The following is a 16,861-nucleotide window of genomic DNA, read 5'->3' on the forward strand; positions in this document are numbered from 1 at the left end:
CATTGCTGGCCCTTCAGCTGGCATTGATGATGTAGTTGTTGCTTGGCAACTGCTGGTGAATAGCTGCTCCTCTTGAGACTGCCCCTGCTGGCTAAGAATGAGAGTCAGGGCTGGGGAGAAGGCTCAGAAGGCAAAATGCCTACTTGCCTATAATACCAGAGCTGAGTTGCAGGCTGGAGACAGAGGCAGGAGGATCCCAGAGACTTCCCGATCAGCCATTCTAGCCAACTGATGGGTACCTGGTGCAGTAAGTGACCCTGTTTCCAAAAATAAGATGGGAACCAAAGAGGAAGACACACAAGTTAGACCTCTGCCCACCCCCACACAGAGAGACAAATGAACACATACAGACACACAGACACACACACATATACTCACACAAACAGGTAGTCACACACAGAGACATACATTGATACACACACATACACACACACACACACCAGCTTGAGGCCAAATAAATCGGGAGCCACTTGTTTAAATTTTTTGACTACAAGGTTCTGGCAAGCACTGTGCTGGCCCCATCCATCTGTCGATGGAATGGGAATAAAGGCTTTTCCATATTTCTCAGTGAGTTGATATTGTTGAGAAGCTATGAATACTTTAGTACATTTAAAATATTCGAATAAGATTCACTTAACAGGAGGTTATCTGCTCAATCAACTTGTTTTTTTTTTTTTTAACATTCTTTTGTTTGTTTTCTACGATTTTTTAAGTTTTTAAGATGGATGTGTTGGTACAAGCCTGCAATACCAGCTGACTGGGAAGGTGAGGCAGGAGAACAAAAGTTCAAGGCCAACCTTGGTGATTTAGTGAGACCCTGTCCACCCCCCCCCAAAAAAAAAAGAGAGAGAGAGAGAGAGAAAGAGAGGAAGAGAGAAAATGGAAGGAAGGAAGGAAGAAGAAAGGAAAGGAAAGGAAGGAAGGAAGGAAGGAAGGAAGGAAGGAAGGAAGGAAGGAAGGAAAAGAAGAAGGCACCGGATGCGATGGGGTAGGCGGGCCCACATAGTATGTCTGATGCTCTGTGTTCAGTCCCCAATACCATAGCACAATAACATAAAATAACCCATTGAAAAGTGTTTAAAAGAGAATAAATTCAATGATACATTTAGTACATTCACAGTGCCATAAATTTACCACCTCTGACCCATTCCAAAACATCTCCATCACCTCAGAGGGAACTCTGGGCCCATTATACAGTCAATCCCTACCCCACCCCCAGCCCCTGGCAATTGTCCGTCTACTCTCCATCTCTATGAAACTGGAGTCGTGCTGTATGCGACCCAACCCACTGTGGCTGGTAACAACAACAACAACAACAAGTTGACTTGTAGTTACGAACCATTTTTAATGACCTCATCCTACTTCAGGAGCGCTAACTGGCTGTGGGCACATCCGTGGTTTCTAATTGAATCCTCCGAGAAAACCGCCTCAGGGAAGCATCCTTTTCTGCAGTTGCTTCAGGAGACCGACAGCACTTCAGGATGAGATTACTTAATCTGCAAAGGCGTGAAGAGTCAGCTTTACCTGACTTCACCCCTGCCATATGGCCCACTCCCTTCAGCCACCTGCCCCCCAGCCCCTGACTTAGGCTGCCATTGTGCCTGTTGCCTGAACTCTGATGTATCCCATCATGCAGCTGAACCTGTAATTGATATTTTGGCCGAGGACCCAGAGATTAGATTGCCAGCCTAAGCAACAAAGCCGTGTTCTCTCCCGAGGGGGTTAGATGATACCAGCTGCCGGGGATGAAAATGTGAGGCGTACTTTATACTGTCATCTCCCGGGGACCTCCTTAGGGAAGAGTTCTTGCTCAGGAAGGAATCTGGGGGCCGCCGACTGAGAAGGCTTGAAATGTGAGTCCCCTCTCCATCTGCCAGGCGTCACCTAAGAAGGCAGCACAGGTGGAGAAGGGGGAAACTGTGGCAAACAGGACCCGGTAAATCCTCTTTTGGTGACAAAAGAGCCTATGTTTTAAGACTGCAGAGCCAAAGAATGAGGTTGAATCATGCTAGCAGCTCAGTCGGTGGAGACTACCTGTGCATCTCTCCTCTGAGGCCTCCTGGCAGATCCTTAACAAGGACTCTGGGACCACAGTCAAATACAAGCTCTCTCTGGTTCCTCTCCAACCAGAGTTGAATATCATGTTACCATATTGTGCATGAGAGTGGACTGAATCCCCAGCTTTCAACCCCAAAGAGTTACTTCCAAGACATCTCAAAATAACACCTGCGGAGTACTGGGATGGCTTTTGTGGCTTCTCTCCTCTCTTCCTCCTGTTCTTCTTCTGCTTCTCTTCTCCACCTTCCCCTCACCATCCCCCTCCCCCCTCTCTTTCCATTAGCATGCCTGTGGCTGCTCTTCCATTAGCATGCCTGTGGCTGCTCGTGCACTGGACTTGGTGCCGGGGCTAAGGATATAAATGAGACCCTGTTGTCTAGGGTTAGTGCCATGCCCTCCTGCTACCTACCATCTGTCTGTGGCTGCTTGTCCTGCTTCTGCAGGGGCTTGGAAGTAGAAGGCAGCTTGAAAGCCAAGAGTCCCCTCCTGCCTCAGAGCCTGTGAATCTAGCTTGAGCAAACACCAAGGGCATTGCCACGTGAACCGAACTTCACCAAACTGAATTCAGATATGTAAACAGATAGCGGGATAAAGTGCGGTTAGCGATATCTGAGAATGTTTTCTGCACACAGTGCCTGGATCGCAGAAGGCAAAGTCGACAGCCCGCACAGGGTGAAGAGGGACCTCCCAGGCGTGCCATGTGAGCCCTCTGGAAAGAGAAGAGGGTGTTTGCCAGACAAACCAGGGGGACCCACAATCAGCAGAGGTCATGCCAGATGAACATGCTTCTTGGGAGGGGGGACCCCCCCCACCCTCTCCTCTCCTTCTTCTGGTGTAACTTGAGAACCCAGCTACTTGATTGGCTGCTTAAGCCTCAGAAGTTAAAGAGGTTAAAACCAGGGGAGAAAACTATGCCGGCTCCTCACCCTTAAAATGCCACCCATTTTAATCTTTGCCTTATTAAAATAAGTAAAAGTTCACTTCTTTTCCACACTGGCTCGAACTGGCAAGCGTTCACATCCCAGGGCCCTTTCAGCATCTGGGCAAACATGCCAAATGCCTCCCACGGAAAAGGCAGAGCTCTGCACTTGAGGCGTACAAAGGACAAACAGTAAGAGCTTTGCTCCTAAGGAGACCAAAATGGACCCTGAACAGAAAAAGCTAAAGTCAGCGGGGAGAGGGGTCTCCACTACCATTTCCTATCAAAGGAGAGGAAAAAAAAACCCAAAAACCCAAACCTTATTTATATGCACAGCCACAGAACTGGTGTTAAGTTCTCTGAAATAAAGGACTTTAATTCTGAAGTTCAGAGCTGCGGGGGAACAAGGAAGAAGGCTGGGGTATTGAGAATGCTGGGCACAAGCCTCACCAAGTCCTTTCCATGGTGGAAAAGAGCCCTAGAGGAGCCCTGGAGGCAGAACTTGAACTTCACATTCAAGAACTGATGGTAGATACGGTTCTGTAACCTGTAACAAGTGTCGCCATTCTGCTAGAGCCCCGGTTCCCAGCTTTGATTATCTAACAAATAAGGACTTTTTAAGTGAATTATTTTATTTATTTACATTCCAGACCTTGCCCCCCTCACAGTTCTTCTTCCCATTCCCCCTCCCCTTTGCCTCTGAGAGGGTGCTCCCCCTCCCCACCCTTTCCCAGGGCCCTCAAGTCTCTGCAGGGTTGGTACATCCTCTGCAACTGAGGCCAGACAAGGCAGTCATAAGGGAAGACACCATGAATTCAGGCAGCAGCATCCTCTGGGACTGGATACCTGGGTGGAATAAAAGAGTTGTGGAGGAATTGCGGCTAGTGTTAGCATTCCCATCCTCTGCCTTCTCACCCGTGTGATGGCCCAACCGCACCAAGAACTCCCTGCTATACTACGCTTCTCTCAGGTGGTGTGTACACAAGGCTAAGGGATTCTGAAGAAATATTTGAAAGATTGTCTTTAAAGTGTCTGTGGTGAAACGCCTTTGGGGAATTTGGATGTAAATAGAGTGCAGCCAGGATCCCTTATTTTAACACTTCCCCAATTATAGACATCCTGGAGACACTGTAAACTGGAGGTTCCCAAAAGGATTTATCCATAGAAGCCTCAGTAATTTTGCTGGGAACTTACATTAGTTTCCTGTTGTAACACAGTCTTACAAACAGACTAGCGGAGGATACACTGTAGCTCTAGATATCTAAAACAAGCCATCAGGGCTGCTTCCTTCTGGAACCTTCCAGCGGAGAATCTCCTACTCCTGGATAGCTTGGGGAGGCTTCCTGCCTTCCCTGGCTTGTGGCAGCTTCCTCTTTCTTCAACACCAGAAGCAGTGTCCCACTGAGGCCTCTCCCATCTAGGGACCTGCACAGCTCTCTGCACAGCTCCTCCTGTGAGTGTCACACCCCACTCTCCTACTTTTAAAGACCCCTGTGATTTTACTGGGTTCACCCAGATAATTAAGCCTGACCTTCCAGTCTCAGCATCTCTCACAGTGTCATATCTGCTGAGCCTCCTTTGCCTTGTAAAATAACATGATCAGGGATGTTAGGGACTCTTCCCTGCCCCGTGACAGGTGTTGTTCAGCACTATTGCCAGCCCTTAGGGGAATCTCTTAAAGGAGCAACACAGCCACCCTGTATGATGGCATTCCTCAGGGGAAATGGGCCCTCAAGTGGGAACAGAACAGATTCACATCTGTGAAGCACAACAGCAGGTAAACAATGGAAGCTTTGCCTAGCAATGGTGAAGATGTGAGTGGTAAGGATCCCTTCAGGGGACTAGAGAGGTGTCTCGGAGGTTAAGAACACTTTCTGTGGGCTGGAAAGATGGCTCAGAGGTTAAGGAGCACCAGCTTCTCTTCCAGAGGTCCTGAGTTCAATTCTCAGCAACCACATGGTGGCTCACAACCATCTGTAATGGGATCTGGTGCCCCCTTCTGGCTTATGGACATATATACATGCAGGTAAAATGATGTATACATTATTATTATTATTATTATTATTATTATTATTATTATTATTAACCAGGTTCTGTTCCAAGCATCCTTATCAGTCAGCTCCCAACCATCTGTTAACTCCAGTTCTAGGGGAATCTTACACCACCTTCTGGCCACTACCATGCACACAATGCACAGACAGCCAGGCAGGCACACACATATACATAAATTTTAAAATATTTTTTCAATTCTTTAAAATAAAGACCTCCTCCTCCTCATCTTCCTCCTCCTCCTCCTCTTCCACCTCTTTTCTTCTGTCCTCATTTCTCTGCTTGCTTCCTTCCTTTCTTTGAAACAGGATCTCATCCTATAGTCTGACCTACTCTTCTCTCTGTGGTGTAGGCCAGCCTAGAATTCAGGGCAACTCCTACAGCCTTCAGGCCCAAGTGTTGGAATTGCTTGTGTTGTGCTCTACACCAAACTAATGCCTGTTTTATAGTCTCCTTTCTTGTATGATGATACAGTGCACTTCACAGACACTCAGAAAGTAGCTGATGTCTTTTGGAGAATCAGTGGGAGTTGGCATAAAATAATCAGAAATACATTCCCATATGCCACTGTGTGAGCTGTGTTTTGTCCCATCTTTACAAACATTAGAGACAGTGTTTGCCGGCTATGGTGACAATAGACTCTACAAAAGGAAATACAAAACTGATTTCAGGTCAGCCCAACAAAGGTCTTTTGTGAGTCCATCTTGAGGAAATTATATCCAAAAGCAACATTGTACCAGTTGTGGCAGTATGAGGGCAGAAGCAAAGAAAAGTCATGAAGTTACAAAATATCCATTTTTTCAATGACGATGAATTTTCTTTTAAAAAAAAGACAAAGTGTTCCTATGTAGTTGGCTGACCTAGAACTCACTGTGTAGGCTGGCCCCAAACTCACATAGATCTGCCCACCACTGCTTCACCTGTGCTGGGATTATAGGACTGGGCCACCATACCCCATCCAATGATAAGACCATTTCAGCTAAGGAGGCAGCTAAGATGTTAATATTGAATAAGGAACAGTTAATACCACAACATGTACAGAGGCCAGCAAAATAAAAGTAAAACCAATATGTTCTGTTCTTTATGCTTCAGTCTTAAATGAAAACTTCCAGGGTGGTAGTGGCTGGCAAGACCCCAGGGAGGTGACCAGGTCTTGAGGGCAGGGCACTCACAAATGGAAGCAATGTCCTTATAAAAGATTCCCCCAGAGAGCAGCCTAAGCCTTTCAGCCATGTGAGGACATACATGGAAGATACCACCAAGTAAACCAGCAAGGGCCCCTCTCCCTGACACCAGATCTACTGGACCTTGATCTGGGAGTTCTATTCTCCAAAGCTGGAGAATAGAATTTCTGTGTTTAGCCTACACTCTGTGATGTACCAGTACAGCATCCTGAGTGGCTGGAGACACATGGGAAGCAGAGATAGTGTGCTCTGACAGTGAGCCGACCCTGTATGGTAGTTAATTCCTTGGGTTGATGTGGACCATTTCAAATGGAGAGGTGACATTTATGTTAAGACTGTGTTCATTACCGTAGCAATAAATCCAGTAGAATTAAAAGAAGCAAGAAGTAATACATGAGCTTTAAGGGAAGAGGCTTCCTTTTTTAATAATAAAATTTCCCTTTTAATTTTATTTTGTGTATGAATGTTTTTGCCTATATGTGTGTGTACCACATGAGTGCAGTACCAGAGAAGGACAGAAGAGGGCGATGGATGCCCTGGTAACAGAAGGAAAGCATACTTCAAAAATGGAGCTAGTAACAAAAAATGGTAAGGTATAAGAGAAGTTCTTTAAAATATGGCATCATGGTGCTGAGACAACTTACTAGCACTAGCTAAGAAGGTAGGGACCAAAGGAACATGGTACTCCCTTACCAAAAGTCATAAAACAGAAAAACAATGCAACTTACCTTTCTGAGAAATAGAGCTTAAAATGGAAATGCATTGTGACTGGTAACATAGGAAGACAGAACTAAACTGCTTTTATCTGTTTTCTGTTGCTATAACAAAGTACTCAAAGCCATGGACTTTATAAATACAAGAAGCTCATTTAGCTCACACTTAGAAGTTCAAGGGCTTCAGGGTGCTGACTCCCTGGCTGAGCCACATCACAATGGATAGATTCGTGCCTGGGACACGTATGAGGGACGGTCGTGTGGAGACAACCCAGAGTGCACAGAAGGGCCAGGCTTGACCGTTTGTTCACTCTCTGGAGAAGAAGGAGTCGCTTCATTAGATCTACCATATATAGTTCTTTCCCGAGGCATGGTCCCAGTGACCGGTACATGTGTGCACATGTGTGTAAGGCCATTTCTAGAGAGAATTAGCTGAGGAGGGAAACCCACCCTGAACGTGGGTGATGCCATTCTATGAGTTGGGGAGCCAGACAGATAAAATGGGGAAGAGGGGAAAGGAGCGAATACCAGCACGCCTGTTCTCTGCTGTTCTTCCACAGAGAGGTGGGGAAGCCTAGTGGCTAGCTCCAGCAACCGCGGGCCAAGCCACTCCAGGTTGCCACGCTTTCTGTGACATGATAGAGTGGGTTCCTTTAGAATACGGACCGAAATAAATCTTTTACCTTTAAGTTGCTTCAGTCAGGTTTTGTCATAGCAAAAAGGAGAGTAACTACTGTACATTTGACCCATAACTTTTGACCTTACAGAGGTTTAAATGTTTCAAAAATCATTTTTTTCTGTCAGGGAATTTTTTCTTAATAAACAATATCTGTAAAAATAAATATCTGCAAATAATTTTAAGTTGCTGGGAAAAATAATGCAGGAACAATTGAAAATGCTATTACATATAACAGTTTTTCATAAACCTGTTTGTCTACCCCCCAAGAAATGCTAAAACAAGGAGTTGCACGTTTGGGTATTAGAGATATTTTTTGAAGATTTATGTATTTTACGTATATGAGTGCCTCTTCTTCATTACTCTATCTTCATTACAACTGCGTGCCAGAAGAGGGCATCAGATCCCATTATAGATTGAACCACCACGTGGTTGCTGGGAATTGAACTCAGGACCTCTAGAAGAGCAGACAGTCTCTTAACCGCTGAGCCATCTCTACAGCCCTGGAGATCTTTCCCATTTTATTTTAAATTAAAATTGCGAGTTATCCTACAAACTGCTGAGTTTCCTTGTGGCATCTTCGTAAATATGTATTATTTGACTTTCATTTTATGTGGTCCCATCCCCCATAATCCTGCCTCCTCCCAGCTGCCTCCCTTTCTGTCCCCACAAGGCCTGCCTCTGCTTTCCTGTTATGTGTATTCCACTACTGCCTGTCCCCCCATTTCTTTAATATCTTTCTCTCCGATCATGGTCCCCTTTGAGTCTTGACATATACATACACACGTACACATGTAAGTATGTGAACATATACATATATAATTTCAGATCTAGTTTCTGCATGTAAGAGAAACTGTGTGGTATTTGTCCCAGTTTGGCTTATTCTGATTAATGCAATGATGCCTGTCGACATTGTTCTTCCTGCAAATGTAGATATCATTTTGAAACAGAGCCGTCGAAACACTAAGGGTTTGGACGTTTGATGGGCTACGGCTTCCTCAAGCCTGGTTTAGGGGTTAAGTGGTGTGACTTGGCATAAACATTGATTCAGCTACTAATCAAAAGGGAAGCGGCCCTGTGTAAATCCTACCTGTCCTTTTCTGGTCTGAGGAACACAGCAAATGTCTTCTTCCAGACGAGGGTCAGCAACGTGACAGAGGCTGTAATTCACTGTCTGTGTGCTGTTTGTGTGGACGGTGGCAAGCGATAAGAGCGCCAGTGTTTGAGCACGGGTGACACTTGGTTTTCTCTACTCCCACTCGATAATGTTTCTATGCCTCAGCTCGCCAACAGGTGCAACCTGGCATCCCTGACCAGCAGAACCAATGCTATGGGGGGGCTGGGGCACCCACCCCCGATGCTGTGAGTGGGGCGAGCCGCCCAGCCCCTCGTTTCTGCAAGCATCGCATTCACACGTTCGCATACTGTACTCTTTTTATTTCAGTACCGTTTAAAAGCCATGGCCTCGGAGGAAATTAAACTAACAAAGACTGTCCACAGCGAGGCTCTGAGCGCCCAGGTCGCAGGTATGGTACAAAGAGGCTGCTACGAGTTGCCAGTTAAAGAGACAGAAGCTGCCTTTCCCTGTTGTGCTTTGTGTATAAAAATGCCTGGATTTACTTCCTGGTCATCCACACAATGACCTCTCCCGTGTTGGATTCATCAGAGAGCACCCAGACGTGAACAATGCCACGCCAGGCACCTCAGGAGAAACCCGTCATCCATGCTGGACTCTTGGCAGAGGTCATTTGTCTCCACTTGGCACTTCGTGCACGTCCTTACAGTTTATCCTATCAATCTGGATTATCTCATTTCCCATCTCCCAAGTACAAGAGGCAATGGAGTTAGAAAACCAGAGTGATTATGGGAAACCGGGCTCATCGCCCTAATTAGAAATGGTAGCTAGAATAGGAAAGAGGCTTCAAACTTTTTTTTTCTAGGCATGGCAAGGGAGAAGGGCAACCAAGGTGGCTGTACATACCTGTTTCTCCTCAAGACATGGCTCTACTGTATCTAAGCTCCATATTGGCTCTGAGACATGAAGTATTCTACTTAAGGAATAATCTAATATGGAGAAATGATCACTGAAGATGCTATGGTTTTATTTTGTCTTTCTTCTTAAGGCAGAGTTACTGGGTTATTGGGTAACCCAGACTACAACCTGCTGACTGCCTGCTTCCATCTCCCAAGTGGTAGGATCATAAATATGTGCTACCATGCCAGGCAAACATTTTACAGATAAGGATAGCATTTATTTAATCTTCCTGTTCGTCAGTATTAGATAAATTAAAATCACCCCAGAAGTTTTCAGCAAACAGAGCCTCTCTCTTGTTTTTATTGGTAGTGCTCAGAGAAGCTTGACCTTTTTTTTTGGTGGTGGGGCTTTTGAGACAGGGTTTCTCTGTATAGCCCTGGCTGTCCTGGAACTCACTCTGTAGACCAGGATGGCCTCAAACTCAGAAGTCCTCCTGCCTCTGCCTCCCGAGTGCTGGGATTAAAGGCGTGCACCACCACTCCCTGCCTGCAGCTTGACTTTTAACTCTGATTTCCATTCGTCTTCTTTTTCCGTGGGATAGTCCTTGATAGTTCTCACAGTGGCTTGGAGTACAGTGGGAGAGTGTGGACTGAACCCGCCTTTCTTGGCAGGACAGAAGGGAGATGAGAGGGTCGGGGAATCCTTGCTGCTTGACTCTCAGTGTGTGGTATAGCCTTGTCTTGCTTGAACTTTCAACAGCTGAGTTTGTATTTTAAAAGGAAGTAGGAAATGGCTTATTTAGATGACACACACACACTTCCCTTTTGAACGGTGACAATCAGACCTGGAGTAAGAGTAGTCAGGGAAGGCATTCTGCATTAAGCTAAGATTGAATGTCTGTCCCTCTCATCCCCGCCTGTGGATATACACCATCTGCAGGGCTGCACACGGTCCGCCAAGGGGACTTTACAATGTCTGAGAAAGCCACACCCCACTATAATTTTCTGTGACTTGGACGATGAAACTGCCCATGTCCTTTGAGATGGTCCAGATCCTGTTAGCTCCGCCCATGTCCGGCTCGTGCAGGACGGTTTTTAAAGGTTTTTTTGTTCTTGATGATGTGAGTCTCCTACACAGTTCTGATCTTCTCTCATCAGAAATCACAAGGTCTACCTGGCTGTGTGATCATCTCCATGGCTACATAGTTGCATGTTATCTGGAGGCATAAAAGAGTGGGCTTCCCAGGTGCCCACCTCTCATGTAAATCGCGAAAAACCCAGAGTTCATTTGTGGGTTAAAATATCTGTATATTAAGCCAGGTGTGGTGGTACAGGCATAAACACCGCTACTCAGGAGACCGAGGCAAGAAGATCCCTTGAGCCCAGAGGCCAGTCTAGGGAAGAGAGTGAGGCCTCATCTGAATTAAAATATAATTTATTGCTGTATAGCTTTCCACCCCCATCCCTTTCAGATACAAGGAAATGTGTAGTGCCCAACCCTGAGCTTCAAAAACAAAGAAGAGGGCTGGAGAGATGGCTCAGTGGTTAAGAGCACTGACTGCTTTTCCAGAGGTCCTGAGTTCAATTCCCAGCAACCACATGATGGCTCACAACCATCTGTAATGGGATCCGATGCCCTCTTTTGGTGTGTCTGAAGAGAGCAATAGTGTACTCATAATACATAAAATAAATTAATTAATTAAAAAAAAAAAAGACAAAGAAGAGAGGTTAACCAGAGAATTACCAGATTGGCGGTGATCTGGTTACACCCTCCTTCGGCATTTCTTCCCACCTGTTCCTTGGAAGGGCCTGCATCTGGGATGGAAACAGGAAGAACCGAGAGCCCAGGTGACTATGAGGCCTGCCTCCAGCTGTGTAGTACTATGGCGAAGCAGAGGAAGAAAAGGATATGTGAGGTGTGTGGTTATTGTTGTAAGTTCTAGGTACCACAGGTCACAAATACTGTTTCTCTTTAAAACATAGCCATGTGCCATTAAGTGTCCACAGAATGCAGAAAGAAAATCTGTCCCCTCCTCCTGATTTTTTTTTTCTTTTTTTCAAAACCTAATGACAGCAAAAGGTTTGCTCCCTTAAAGCTGAAGGGCAAATGCCAAGGACTCAGGAGGAGACCAGAGCAAGCCCTTCACCGCAGCAGGTGGCTGGGGTTTAGGGAACCAGGGCCTGAAGTTACAGATGCTTAGGTGAACCTGAGCTTCCTTTTGAGTCTTCAGCTGGATGCTCCCTAGGCGGTCCTGCGGATTCCCTCCGGGCAGCTTCTTTGAAACAGAGTAACATTAGAGGTACAATCACTCCACCCGCAAACAACCTAATAGCAACTGCTTTCCTCTCAATTCCTTCCCTGACCTTTGAAACACACAGGTCAGGGCTCTGAAAGTAAAAGGCTGTCTTTTCAGACCTGAATCTGGAATCCCCTGTTTCTCACTCCGGTCATCAGACCTCCATATATCATAAGACCTCTTCTTTTGTTCCCATGTATTATTTTGTTCCCATGAACAAAATATTTTATTATTTGCTTTTAAAGTGTAGAAACAACACATTCAGAAGGTTCTCTCAGCACTCTCTCTCTCTCTTTCTCTTTCTCTCTCTTTTAAACCAATGAGTAAAACGATGTCACTTTCATCTTGGAAGTCACCCTAAGTCTTTTGGGATATCCTTAATTATGTTTTTGTTGCACAGCCCCACCCCCACCCCGCCATGGCTTAGCCTCAAATAGAGTGTTTATATACCCGAGAAGGACCTTGACTTCTGATCCTCCTGAATCCACCTAGGAGGGCTGGGGTTGCAGGCATGTGCAACCACACACTATTTTTATGGTGATGACCATCAAACCCTGGACTTCAGCTATGCAGCTATGCAGCTATGCAGCTATGCAGCTATGCAGCTATGCAGCTATGCAGCTATGCAGCTAAGCAAGCACTGCCAACTCGGCTGTACTCCCAGCCCCTTAAACAGGGAGGCTGGTGGAAGAGTCAGCCCCAGAGAGCCACTGTCCATTATATTACGCTGTTGATAAATGGAGTTAATTTATCTCTGTGGCTCTTTAATTAATCCACAACTTATTTTTCCTCACATAAAAATAACTCAACACAATGAAATCTTCACTTATCAGCAACTATGAACCCAGCCTCTGAGTGAGTGCAGACAAAATGGGAGGAGTATGTTTCTTTATTCTCTCCCCCACATTGCACTCAGACCCACATTACAAGGTCGCGTCTAGTGGGCACGCTGGGAGCTTGGCTCAGTCAACACAAGGATATGTTTAGTTCTCCCAGTATAAAAGTCGCCCAGCCATTTTCAAATATCCCGACAGCTCACTGCAGTGACAGTCCCTAGGAGCCTCTTTCAAGTGTGTGCTCATTGACCATGGCTGCCAAATGAAGGGTTGGGAACGAGTCTCGCCATGTCTACTAACTTCCGGAATTCCTTTACGTAAAGTCAGGGAAAGATTATTGAGGAATGCAACATAGTTTAAGAAGATTTCATATTTTAAAACGATTCTACATTCACAAAAACGCCGACCAGAAAAGGTGGAGGTCTCCTCAGTATAGCACATGTACACAGAGATGTCTATTCCAGTTTACTTAAAATAACAAACCATAATAAGCCAGGCAGGCAGGAGCCAGACAGACCATAGATACACGCCTGTAACCCAGGCGAGTTGAAAGCCGAGGCATGAGAATCACTTGAGCCTAGGAGTTTGGGGGCACCCTGAGCAACAGAACGAGACCTTGTCTCTTAAAACAAAACAAAATGGTAAAAAGCTTCTTATTTTTTTAATGGAAGAAGGGAAGAAAGAAAAGGAGGAGAAAGCAACAGCAAGAAAAGAGCCTTGTTGAGACATCACACACGGGTACCATAAAATAAACCTTTTTAAACTATATACTTAAGTAGATTTTTTTCTTAGTTTACTCAAAGTTGGACAAATGCTGCTGTTTAATTTAAAAAATTTTTGCTTTTAAAGAATGAAATTAAAATAATATTAGTTTGAAGAAAATGTTTACAATGCACCATTCAAATCAAACACTCCCCAATTTTAATGCATTTTATTTTAGCTCTTCAAAAAATAATCCAGGTATTTTTATGTGGGTTAATGCACGTCTTGCGTAGATGGATTTTTTTCAATCTCTCGAGAGTGCAGATGGCACTGTCTCTTTAATGTTGCTTGCAGTGTGCTGAGGTGTGCCGTGCGTGTGGTTCTTGCTGCCGTGTGTGTACACATGAAATGATTTAAGTCAAGAAGATAACCTCATGGCTGCGTGCTCTGATGCTCTAGCGAGCCATTTCTTTGCAGCAGGACTTCCAAGGGCCCTCGGAATCTCGAAGCTGGTGGCTGATACGGCGAGTAGATGTTGTCTATGCCTGTATGCAAGAGTATAAAAACATAGAAAACTTAACGACGCTGCTACGACCTTAGATGAAGCTGATGCCATCAAACTCAGGGCAAACCTGTACTCAGCATGACAAAGGAGGGATTTGCATGTGAACATACAGGGGCATGGAGTAGTGAGTGTGTAATCATGGACAACCAGACAGAGGCAGTCAATGAGTAGACAATGAATATGGATACCAGTACAAAAGAACCAGACATAAAAGAGAGAGAAAGGGTAGTCTGTGGAGATACCAATGAAAATTTTTTTCAAGAATTGCACGAAGAACAGTTTAAAAGTTGACAGTGATAAATGCCTTTAAGAATTTGAAAATGTGGAAATTCATACATTATTAGTGTAATTTATGAATCTTTCAAGAAGCTGGTTGGGTAGTATTTATCTATCCTCTTTAATAGATGACACTAAGAACTCAATAAAAGTATAAGCTATAAAAAAAAAAGAAAAAAATGTATGTATGACCACTGGCATGTACACTTGGAGTCCTGGCTGTTTGGGAGGCTGAGGCAGGGGAGTTGCTTAAGGCCAGGGGTTGGAGGCCACCACGAGAAAAATAGTTCGATTCTGTCTCCATAAATGATAATTTTAAACGAATCCACTGATGCCATACTGCCTACAGCAAGAAGCTGGGAGGTTTTGTTCAGTGATGGGAAAGTTGGCTGAGTTGTGATGTAGACAGACAGAGGATGTGTGTGTGTCCTGCCCAGAACACTAGTGTGTGGTACATTTTATGCATAAAAGGAGACATGGCAATTCGCATCCTGTTTATAAGAAGCATGCTTATAGATAGGTCTGTTATGGGGTCTCATCTGGTATTGGAGGATATTTTACTTCTTACTTGATACGTTTTAAAATTGAATTAAGTGGATTTCAGCTACATTTTTTAATTAAATGATATACTTAAGGCTTTCGAAGATGAAAGAGTACAGTAATTTAGACAAGCTGTCAAAATGTTGACAAACAGAAGTCCTAGGAACCTGCTTAATGACTAAGTAAAATTAATTTGTTTATCAGTTTATCCATTTAATAAGCCACTTATGGGGGAAAAGATAGTTCTAAAATATATGGAAAATTTTGACTAAAGCTAAATATTTTGACATAATTTTTATTTTATAATTATAAAAGTCATGAGTCACATTATAGGCCTTTTCTTCTTCCTTCCTTCCTTCCTTCCTTCCTTCCTTCCTTCCTTCCTTCCTTTTCTTTCTTTTGCTATGAAGGCCAGAGACTGGTCCCATGTAGACCAACCAGGCTGGCCTCAAATCCTACTCAAACCTTCTCAGTATTGCGATTATGGGCGTGCACTACCGTACCTGTAATTATAGAAACATTTTGAAAATAAATATAAACACAAACATGTTAGTAAAAATTATCTACAATGCAGTCACTTAGAGGATTCAGTTGGCTGAGCCTTAAAGTTTTACTTCTGATATTAATTTGAAATGTCATCTTTTCGGGTAGAACTCATGTGTCTAATTTCTGAATTAGTGGGAGGGGGGATAGGTACTGTAAAGAAGTTTCCTGAGTGCCCCTATACAAAATTAGCTTTGTTACTACTTTATATCATAACTATATAGTTTTTTATGGTTTTCTGTTTTTTTTCTGAAGTGTTGGGGATTGAACCCAGGTCCTTGTGAGTTCTAGGCAAGATCTGTGCCACTATGCAGCCCTTAAGAACTTTTAGTTATTTAAAAATAAAATAAAATAAAAACAAAAAACAAACAAACAAACAAACAAAAAAAACCTTTTTACACTTTTGGGGGTAGGTGTCACATTCCACTGCACACAGTGGAGTCACCAGACAGCTTCTGGAAGTTTGGTCTTCTTCCATAGCATGGGTCTATGGAATCAAACTGTCATCAGGGTTGATGGCAAATGCCCTTCTCTCTCAGCCATCTCACTGCCCTTCAGGACCTCTTGATGGACAATCAAGTCTTCTTAACAACTGGTTTAATAGCTGTATATTTTCACAGCGTTGAGAACATTTTTTTGTGCTTGAATGAGGAAAATATAGTTTAACTGAATCTTAACTTTCATATATATGCTATATACATGAAATATATATGTTATATATATATATATATATTACTCAAGGTATGCAAATATATATACCTCACATATACCAAAAGGAAATACAAGACTATAATAGTAGTAGTAAAATTAAAACCTTACCTTCTGGTGGTTTCTCAGAACTTTGTGTTACTTTAATAAAAGCTTCTAACTGAAAGTCTCTAGTAGCCATTTACCTCAGTGAAACAGTGGGAAATTTCACCGACCTAAAAAGAAAGTAATTGGCAAATTGGATAAATAGGCAGAAAAATGTTTGCACACCATTCTGTTGTTGAATATGAACTGAAGTGAGCAATGCCGAGCCCAGTGTGGACATCATTTCTAGATTATCGTGCCAAAGAACAGACAAGTTCCGTAGCCAGCCCGAGCCAGGAGCATAACTACCAATACCGTCTGTAAGGGCGAAAACGCAAGGTGGATAATATCCACCTGTCAGAGATTGAAACCTACAACTGAGAGAACAATCAATACTCATTCAGGCTTAAGGCTGCACAGCTGGGACTGGACTCGACACAACTCCAGCATTTAATAAAAGAACGGAAATGCTAAAGGCTGAAAAGAGGGAGACGGGAGGGCAGATAGGCATGTCAATCAAACCCTGAAACTTCACATTATTGAAAGAGGGAGCAGAAGTGTCTGCGGTTGACGTGGGCAGCAAAGGAAATTACTTCTCCTTTTCTCCCTCTTCCTGGCCTAGGCTGGCACCTGAGGTAGGGGAGGAGAGATGCCTCTTTCTCTCAGCATTCCCTCCGCCCCAGCCTGGAAACAGTCTTCTTGTGCTCCTGAAGGAGAAGTCCCAGCATGGCACAGGT

At 44.1% G+C, this 16,861-nt stretch overlaps 1 protein-coding gene across 7 annotated transcripts in view; it reads left to right on the forward strand.

Annotated features, from left to right (window-relative positions):
• Positions 1–16,861, forward strand: part of Cracd (capping protein inhibiting regulator of actin dynamics) — a 221,457-nt gene that overhangs the window by 104,428 nt on the left and 100,168 nt on the right. The gene's annotated exons all lie outside the window — the stretch shown is intronic.

The sequence above is a fragment of the Mus caroli genome, unplaced genomic scaffold (genome assembly GCF_978045245.1).
Source record: "Mus caroli unplaced genomic scaffold, Mus_caroli_1 scaffold_4, whole genome shotgun sequence".
In the NCBI taxonomy this organism is placed as follows: domain Eukaryota; kingdom Metazoa; phylum Chordata; class Mammalia; order Rodentia; family Muridae; genus Mus; species Mus caroli.